Source organism: Notamacropus eugenii, chromosome 2 (genome assembly GCF_028372415.1).
Source record: "Notamacropus eugenii isolate mMacEug1 chromosome 2, mMacEug1.pri_v2, whole genome shotgun sequence".
Classification (NCBI taxonomy): Eukaryota; Metazoa; Chordata; class Mammalia; order Diprotodontia; family Macropodidae; genus Notamacropus; species Notamacropus eugenii.
In genome coordinates, this window is record NC_092873.1 from 62519351 (window position 1) to 62529371 (window position 10021).

At 36.0% G+C, this 10021-nt stretch overlaps 1 pseudogene; it reads right to left on the bottom strand.

Annotated features, from left to right (window-relative positions):
* Nucleotides 1–1575: 1575 nt before the first annotated feature.
* Nucleotides 1576–2491, bottom strand: LOC140522642 (taste receptor type 2 member 7-like; annotated as a pseudogene).
* Between the last annotated feature and the right edge of the window lie 7530 nt (nucleotides 2492–10021).

The following is a 10021-nucleotide window of genomic DNA, read 5'->3' on the forward strand; positions in this document are numbered from 1 at the left end:
TATTTAAAGGTATTTGGAGGAGTTCGGGGGAGAGCTCAAATGAATCCCTGACTTTACTCTGCTATCTTGGCTCTGACCTCTGGCCTTCCCACTATCAATTCTTAAGCATAAAACATTTCCTAAACAATAAAGAAGAAGCCAGAATAATCATAGCATTTACTTACTAGAATGCTAGTGTAGGAATGATTACAATTTATATTCAATAGAAAGTAAAAGCAGAAATAATCAAAAGATCACAGTTCATCCATAAACTTGGATCTTCATTTACCCCCAAATGTATGACAGAGTCCATAGGGCAGAGTGGGTCAATACTTGTACAAGCCTGGTATGAAGCAGATAGATTGGGAAATCCATGTTCCCACAGGAACTCACAATTGTAGATTACAGATCTTATGTCTTGGTTTCCTTTCTAACAATATGCACTTCACGAATCTTCTCTTCTACTTTTCACCCTTCTTTTTTCTCACTATAGACCTATCGGGCAAAGATGATCCTTTCCTGTTTCTAAGTTGATAATTTCATTTAATTTACAATTGTCTTTAACAGGACACCGAGAAAGTGTTTCATTATTGTAATTAGTGACAAGCAATTCCCTTAGGCCAGAGATCTACCAAGTATCTCAGATTCACAAATATCAGGCAATTCTATGTTGTCTAATCAATTCCAATCTCACAGAGAAGCACAGCTCATAACTAAATCGACACAAGTTCCATCTTTCCTGTGTTTTTCCCTTTCATACCAGAAAGTACAGACGAGGTCAATACAAGTTCTCCTAGGAAGTTTCCCCTCTCTCAGCCCATAAAACATACTAAAGCAATGTTTTGCTTTCAATCAGCAAATTCTTAGCAAAATAGTTGAAGAGTCAGATATGTCATATGCCCATCTTCCATGTCTTCCGAACCTGTTTGTGTGTGTGTGTGTGTGTGTGTGTGTGTGCGTGTGTGATTCTTGTTGAGATCCACTTATACTTTTTGATTCTTCTTTCAGCTATAACTTCTTCTCATAACATATCTGGCTTCTTATATCTTCCACATTCCTGACTTATGGTCTCCTCAAGTCTTTTGACATCTTTATTTTATGCAATAAAATTCAAGAAATCTCTCAATGTGTCAAGCATGAATCCATACCTGTTCTTATGCAATTTTTTCTACAGTCTCCAAACATAATTTTGTCTGGTATAAACTGTAAGCCTCCAAAAAAAATTATAATACAAATGAACTAATGGAACACAATTCCATGAAACCAACATTACCTCAGTCATTGCTGTGCTTACACTTCTCTGTAGGATATTCTCTCCCTATTTCTCAGAACAATGTATGTCTCTCTTTAATACTTACTGAAAGTCCATTTTTTCACAAGTTCATTGTCAGTTTTCCTTACACATAGACTTTTTCTTCTGCTTTATAACAACTAAATTGTTTAAATAAGAAGAAGGAAGTACTACAGATGTAGTTAATGCAAACTTTGGAATCCATTGATCATTGAAGATGACAACTATATGAACCTCTTAAGTTTTCAAATACTCCATGACAGTTTTCTCTGCCCCCAAAAGTTCACCTTTACTTATCATTCAGGTCATGCTCTTAAGAGTTTGCTAGAGTTTCAGAGGCAGTGTTTCAATTTCTGCAGTACTCTCAGTGAGGCCTGCCTCAGCTTGCCGTTCCCCAGTATCAGAATTATGGAGTGGGCCATAGGGTAAATGTTCATGATTATCATCGCAAACATTACACTCAGGTGGCTTTTGAATACAGTGAAGTTTAAAATTGCTATGGTGATGGCCATATTGTACAGTACAAAGAGGAAAAGGAAGGAGATTGTGAATTTCATGGCTTTCACATGGACCTCTGTGCTGGGGTCTCTGAAGCTTGTGACATGGAGCTGGATTTGCTGGGTGTGCTTCCATAATGACAGAATTAAAAGGAAACAAGTGATCAGACATAGAGAGAAAGGAAGGAAACTCCCTATATAGAAGAATACTATGGCGGGAAAGTAGTAGGTGCTACTTACTTGATTCTTTTCAGTTATGCTGGCTTTATCTCTTTGATCAAAGTAAACTGAATGCATTTTCTCTGTCACTGGAAGGCAAATGAACAAATAAATGATTAAGCATTCTATCAGCACCCTAGGGACCACTTTGTCAACTCTCCACTTCAACAAGAGGAAGACAGGGTGGGAGAAGTTGGCAATCTTCAGGAGCAAGAGGCAGGCATCAAACCAGGTGCTTGACACTACCTAGTTGCCATAAGCTACTTATTGTTCTCAATTTATTCTTAATGTTTTCATTGAAGTAGAAACTTACTAATATTATCAAAAATATTATTGTCCATAGAAGAATGGTCCTGGATATGGCGATTCCTGTGATGATGAAATCCAATGTGGACACTCTTCTCGTCTTGGTCCAACTTATGGAGTTCACTGGTCCCATGCAGACATTGATCAGAAGACCAATGAAAAATTCTCCAGATGCTACAGTGGCAGAGATGTTTTCCATGACAATTGGCATGTCTACAGAAAGAAAATGCTATCCTAATGTTGTTATTCATGAATGAATTTGCAGCCAAGGTAATCTATTTATTGAAATATCAATTTTGTTTTCCTTGTTAATAATGATTTTCCTTGTTGTTCAGAAGATGTCCAATAATGGATGAAATTACAACTATCTTTAGGACAACCATCACCCATCTTTTGATATTAGCTCAACTTAATATTTTAGCTCAGACTCTAAGAGTATCCTCTCAACATGACTAGATGATAAATTTCCATGGTGTTCCTAACTGATGGATGGAATTTCTATTTGATTAAATGCAAATGAAATATAGCTTCCATTTCCTTCATTTGCACTTTATTCTTCATCCTCATTTGCCTTGAAAAGAGTTGTCAGTAAACATCTAGAACTTGAAGAATGCAGAAAAATTAATGTGGAGATAGATTGTTATAATATTTTTGACCACCACCTTTTCTGAGAATTGGTGTCATCTTTTATAAAGGGTATTTGAGTTTGAAAACCAATTCTGAGATTTACCACATATGTAACCACCAGCAAATCATTTAAGCCTAACATTTAGCGAAGTATCTGTCACTTAGTGGGCACTTACTAGAGACTTGTTGATGTGCCACTAAATGATGTGGCAAAACTCTCTGCAATTATATTAATAATCAGAATTGATCAAAACTGGTTATCTTTTGCTATATATTTCAAAGGGTCTTGTCTGATTTTAGCATGGAATGGAGGACACATTATTTTAGTAGAAAACCTTTAAGGTGTCCTTTGACTCTCCTAAATCAAATGGTTTTTGAAGCTTTGCACATGGTCAATGATTGATAAATATAAGTAAAAGGAATGATGAAGCAATGATTTGACTTCTATTTTCCATATTATTATTTCTATTTCTGTTTATTTCTGTAAATTTGACAAACACGAATTTTTATGTATACAAAGAACATAAACTAGGTTTGTACATGAATCCTTAATACATACATACATACATACATACATACATACATATATATATACACACACACACACACACACATATATATATATATGTCTTGATTAGAGTTAGAGTATTTTTAGAGTCTATATAATCTAACTTTTTGGCATTGACTTTCTTTTCCTTTTAGGAGAGAGGATATATTGTTAGAATCCCTCCCTATAACCCTTGTCACAAAGCTTCTTCAAAAAAGAAAAAAGCTCTGAATTTTAACAAATAAGCATAGTCAAACTTTCTGCCAAGATAACGGTTTGAATTGAAGATAGGTTTTTCAGTTCCCACCTGCCTACTCCAGGAAAACTCTAAAATTCACATCAAACAAAAATGATCAAAAACCAATGAGAAGTTACAATAAATGAAATTTTCTGCCATGAAACTATGCAAAAAAAATCATCCCAAAACCATGAGCAATTGAAAAGAGGCCTATAGAACAAAATAATTGCCAATGTGACCAGAAATGAGAAGTATAATGGGTAAGGAATTGTGTTCTGAGGCAACAAGGTGGGGGGGAGCGAACTCCCCTGAGAAACTTCCAAGCTGATCATAAATCTCTAAGTTGGGGACCTTGGTATACCTTGGAAATGCCCTTGACCTATATGCATTAGTGAACAGACCAAGAAAGGGCAAGTCCAGGAGTTCTAAACTCCATCATTCTAAAACTCAAAAAGAAAGAGGTAGGGATAGACCCAGGAGGTAGAGGTCAGTGCAGAAGGCCAGATGCCCAGATCCAGATAAAGCAGAGCAGATTATTCTACCTAAAAGTGAATGAAAGGAGTGAAACACAAAGCCTGATTTAAGAATTAAACTAAAGAGATGAATAAATTAAAGAAAATACCAACTAGTGTCAAAAGTGATTACAAATCTAAGTCCATAACAACTTCAAGGGAAGACTCAAAGAAAAAATAGCATATTTTTCCACAAATACCATGTCAATAACTAGAAAAAAATAAAGCAAGAGATTTTTTTCTAAAAAATAAGAGCTCTTCAGGGAAGAATTGGAAACAGAATAAATAGTTCAGAAAAGAAAGTGGTAAATCTTACTCCAGAAATTGAATCCCTGCAATTGGAATAGACAAAACAAAAATCAATGACTCCATGAAATAGTAATAAAGATTAGAACAAAACCAAACATGATTGGAAAACAGAAGAAAATATATGATATCTGATTTTAAAAAACTGACCTAGCAAACAGATCAAAGAGAGATAAATTCAGAAACTCCCTGAAAGCCATTATTCTTTTTTTTAAATTGCACTCTATTTCAAGAAATCACAAATGAAAATTGGCAAGATATGTTAGAACCAGAGGGAGCAGTTAGGTGACACAGTGTATAGAGTGCTGACCTAGTCAGGAATATTCACCTTCCTGAGTTCAAATAGAACCTCAGACACTTACTACGTGAGTGCAAGTCACTTAACTCTATTTGCCTCAGTTTCTTCATCTATAAAATGACCTAAAGTAGGTCATTGCAAACTATTCCAATATCATTGCCAAGAAAACCCCAAATGGAATCGCAAAGAGCTGGACACGACTGAAAAATGACTGAGCAACAAGAACAAGAGAAGGAAAGTAATGATAGAATCTACCAATCACTACTTCAAAGAAATCTTCATAAGAAAAATTCCAAGAATACCAAAACCAAAATCCAGGGCTCCCATATCAAAGAAAAGACATAACAAGCATCAAAAAAAAAAAAAACAGTTCATATATCAAAGAAACATTGTCAAGTTATCTGGGGACTAGAAGCTTCTACTTGAAGTGATAGATTTTGGAATACAATACACTAAAAGGCAAGTAAATATATAGGCTAATAACTGAAATTTTCTTCAAAGCTAAGTATCATCCCATAGGACAAAAAGGAACTTTGAGCAAAGTAGAGAAATTTGGAATATTTCTGATGGATAAAAAGGAGCTGAGTAGGATCTTTGAAGTAGAAACACAGGAATTCAGCAAAATCTGAAAAAAATTATTTAAATCTTTGTGAGGATCTGTATGATGACATGTGATTTTAATAGGCAAAAAATAAATAAGTTTCTCTTTACAATCCTCATGCCTTCAAAGGATATGGAGGGAATTAAATAGGAAAAAACAGGTTTCGATTCTATTCGGAGGATTAGAAGAAGCAAAAAGGAAAGTGACGAAGGAAAAGGAGGAATATACTAGCATAGGAAAAAGGAAAGAAAATGTTGAACTTGTTACTTATCCTAATTGAGGTGCATGAAAAGAATACACAAAGACTGAGAAATCCATCTGATGGATAGTGGGCATCAGATGAACTTCACTCTTGTCTGAAATGGTCCAAGCAGGACTAAACACACACACACACACACACACACACACACACACACACAATTTTGGTATAGAAATATTTCAATAGTCACAAACAAAGCAAAGCTTTATGATTCTGAAATGGCAACTAAAGGGGTGAGAGGGCAAGGAGAGTAAAAGACCAATGGAGCATCAATTGATTAGTGAATGACAGAATAAATTATGTTCTACAAGTGTATTCTGTTAATTGCTTGAAAGTAATTCTTTGGGGTGTTTAACATATGAATAAAATTTTAATTTAAAAACCATAACATCAAGAAAGCCAATCCACACACAGATTCAATTTGAAAATTCATCTATAGTCTTCTTCATTTCTATTTCTCTGCTTCCTCCACCAACTTCTTGATGTGGGATCAGTCGTTGTCCTTCATAGCTGTTTTCTTTTACAGTACTGCAGCCCTGGCCTAAATTGTTCTCCTTATTTCATTCTGTGTCTTCTGACTTATATTTCGTTGTGCGTTCGGTCAAGCAAGTTTTCCCAGGGTTTTTTGAATCCTTCCCTTTCACCTGTTTTCCCATCACAATTATAATCCATCGTGTTCAGATATCATAATTTGTTTAGTCATTTTTCAGCTGATAGGAATGTATTTTGTTCTTTGCTATAACAAAAAGTCCTGCTAGAAATATCTGTGCCTTTTAGATCTTTTCCTTCTTTATTTGATATCTTTAGGATACAGACACAATAATGGCATTACTGGGTGAAAGGGCAGTCATAACTTAATGACTTTTCAGGTAGAGTATCAAATGGCTTTCCAAAATGGTGGATCACAATTCATAGCTCCATCCACAGTGCAGTGGTGTCTCTCTTTTCTTATCCCCGCAACACTGACAATTTTCATTTCTTGTTATCTTTGCCAATCTGATAGGTGTCAGATATAGTCAGTGCACATTCTTACTATTCTGTTAAGATTTATCTGTTGAAAATAGTACTTTTTCTTTTATCTTTTATGAATTCCCAAAATATTCTGGATATAGGTTTTATCAAAGGAAATTTGCTGTAAAGACTTTTCCCACATTTAACTGTTTTACTGATAAATCTAACTATATTGATGGTATTGGGGGGCACTTTTCAATTTTACACACCTGGAATTGTTTATTTTATCTTCTGTGATGCTCTCTATGACTTACTTGGTTAAAATCATTTCCCCTAGGTAAATATGTAAATAGTATGTCCTCTGTTCTTCTATTTGTTTTATGATCTAACTTTTTTAAACCAATTCATATCTTCATTTGGAGCTAACTGTGACATATGGCATTAAATACTGGTATAAAAATAATTTCTGCAAGGTTATTTTCCAATTTTCCCAGCAGATTTTAACTTACTCCAGCATCCTTGGATTTATGACAATTTATTTTTACCATTTTCATTTGCTTTTGCACTCAATATACCTAATCTAGTCCACTGAATAACTTGTTCATTGTTTGACAATACAGACACTTTTACTGATTATTACTTTGTACTATAGTTTAATGTCTGATACTTCCTTGTTCCAGTGACTTTTTTTTAAAGTTACCTCGAAAATTTGACTTTTTGTTTATTCGGAGGAATTCTGTCAATATTTTTCTTTCCAAATAAAGTAACATTTGGTAAGTAGTATTACATTAAATAAGTAAATTAATTCAGGCAATATTTTGTCTTCCTACTCTTCTTTTTGTTTCATGTTTTATATTTTATTTTTCTCTTTTTCATTTCTCCTTTATGATAATATATCTAAAGTTGAAGCTTATTTTGCTTCTGATTCTTCCCTCACCAGATCTTCCCTCTCTTTAAAACTCTCCCGTGCTCTTAATCTACACATTTTTCTGCTAAATTTAATGAATCTTTCACCAAATTCTTTGTATTATGAATGTGTTTCTGCGTCTGTTTTCGTCCCTCCTTTGTCCAGTTCATAATTATTCCCACCCTTTCCCAATTGCTGCACTCAAGGTATGAGTCATATTCATGAAATTCCCTTCCCCAACCCTTCCTATATATTTGGATATTTTTATCCTCCAACACCCCAAAATGATACAGGAAGCGCCACTCCTCTTGTTCTACTTGCCACCAGTATATTCTCCTTCCCTGTTCTTTTGCCATTTCAGGTTATTTGGATAGTATCTTTGATATCTCTTATGAAAAATCGTCGTGGACTTTTACAACGACGGTTTGGTAAAGTAAGGATACACGGCAGCTACTTGCTTTTCTTCCATGTAGATTGCCTCTGCAATTCCATCAATAAACATGCTTTAAGTATCTACTGTGCTAAGTGCTGAGAATAAGGAGAAATGCAAAATACAGTCACTGTCCTCAAGGAGATCACAATCTAACAGGGGAATACAACACATAAAAAGAAGCTTTAAAAAGTGGGAGAAAGGGAGAGAGGATACCCAGAGATAAAGTCTTTTTTTTAGTCTTTCTTTCCATTTCTCTTCAGTCTTTCTTTCCATTTCTATTATGCCCTCTGCTTTTAAACTACCAGGGCAGTTTTCCTTGATAATTTCTTGGAAGATGATGACTAGGTTTTGTTTCTTTTTTTTTTTTTTATCATGCTTTTCAGGTAGATCAATATTTTTTTAATTATCTCTCTTCGATCTATTTTCCAGGTCAGTTGTTTTTCCAGTGAGATATTTCACATTGTCTTCTATTTTTTTTCATTCTTTTGGTTTTTTTTTAATAATTTTGTGATTTCTCATAAAGTCATTAGCTACCATCTGCTCCATTCTAATTTTTAGAGAACTATTTTCTTCAGTGAGCTTTTGGATCCCTTTTCCATTCAGCCAATTCTGCTTTTTAAGGCATTTTTCTCCCAGTTTTTTATTTTTTATTTTTGGATTTCTTTTGCATTTGGGTTAGCGTATTTTTAAAGGTGTCAATTTCTTCAGCATTTTGGGGATTCTCCTTTAGCAAGCTGTTTACTCATTTTTCATGATTTTCTTGCATCGCTCTCATTTCTTTTCCCAATTTTCCCTACACCTCTCTTCCTTGATTTTCAAAATCCTTTTTTGAGATCTTCCATGGCCTGAGATCACTGAATATAGTTTTGGAGGCTTTGGATATAGGAGCCTTGACCTTGCTGTTTTTCTCTGGTTATATACTTTGGTGTTCCTCTGGTTATATGCTTTGATCTTCCTCATCCAAAAGGACAGAAGAAAATACTTTTTTACCAACACAATAACCTTCTGTAATCTTAATTTTTCCCCTTTTTGGGCATTTTCCCAGACAGTTACTTGACTTTAGAGCTCTTTGTGAAGGCGGGGGTGTACTGCCCCAAGTTTCAGAGGTTTTGTGCAGCTGTTGCCTGCGATGCTCTAGGGACCTCTAAGTTCTCAGTTCCTCCAAACTGACATAATCAAGGAAGAGGTGTTAACTCCTGATCTGTGAGCAGCCACAAAAGCACTCTTTTCTGCTCTGGAACTGTGCTTAGAATTCCCTCTCCACAGCCACCACCAACTCCACCATCAGTGCTCCTCATCCCAGGACCACAACTCATGAATGAGACCCAGATCAGCTGCTTGATTGTCTTAGCACCTCTAGCCTGACAGCTCCAGAAGTGACCACTGATGAAACAGTGGCTACTGCTTCCCTGGGGCTAGGGCCCGGTCTGGGGCCAAACCATGCTCCCCTCATCCAGGTGAGACAGAGCTTTCTCATTGACTTTTGAAGCTGTCTTTGGCATTTGTCCACTGAGAAATCTGGAAACCGCAGCAACTGCCCATTATTCAGTGCCCTGAAGCCTACTCCAGTCATGGCCCATCCTGGGCTGTGCTCCGCCCTGAACCTGGTGCAATAGACCCTTCCTTTCAGCCTCCCAGATTATCTTGGGCTGGAAATCTGTTTCACTCTGTCATTCTGTGGCTTCTACTGTTCTAAAGCTTGTTTAGAGTATTTTTACGGGTATTTCAAGGATTTGGGGGGGAGAGCTCGAACAGGTCCATGCTCCTACTCCACCATCTTCCAGAGATGAAGTCTTAATGAAGTCCAATAGCTTTTGTGAAATATTGAAGTGGTTAACCTAGGTTCCTTCCTTAAATAAAGGATCTAGAAGGAGCTCTCTGATACCCATCCTCCTAATCTCCCATCAGAGAAAGGGAGGGACCCTACGGCCAGGGTATACTGATGAGATTTGGGTTTCAGAGTTTATGTGACCAAGTAGGATGATGAGTTTCTGGGGACAGTGGTGAAGTCCAGGAGAACATATAAGAAGTGAATTATGAGGTGACTGCT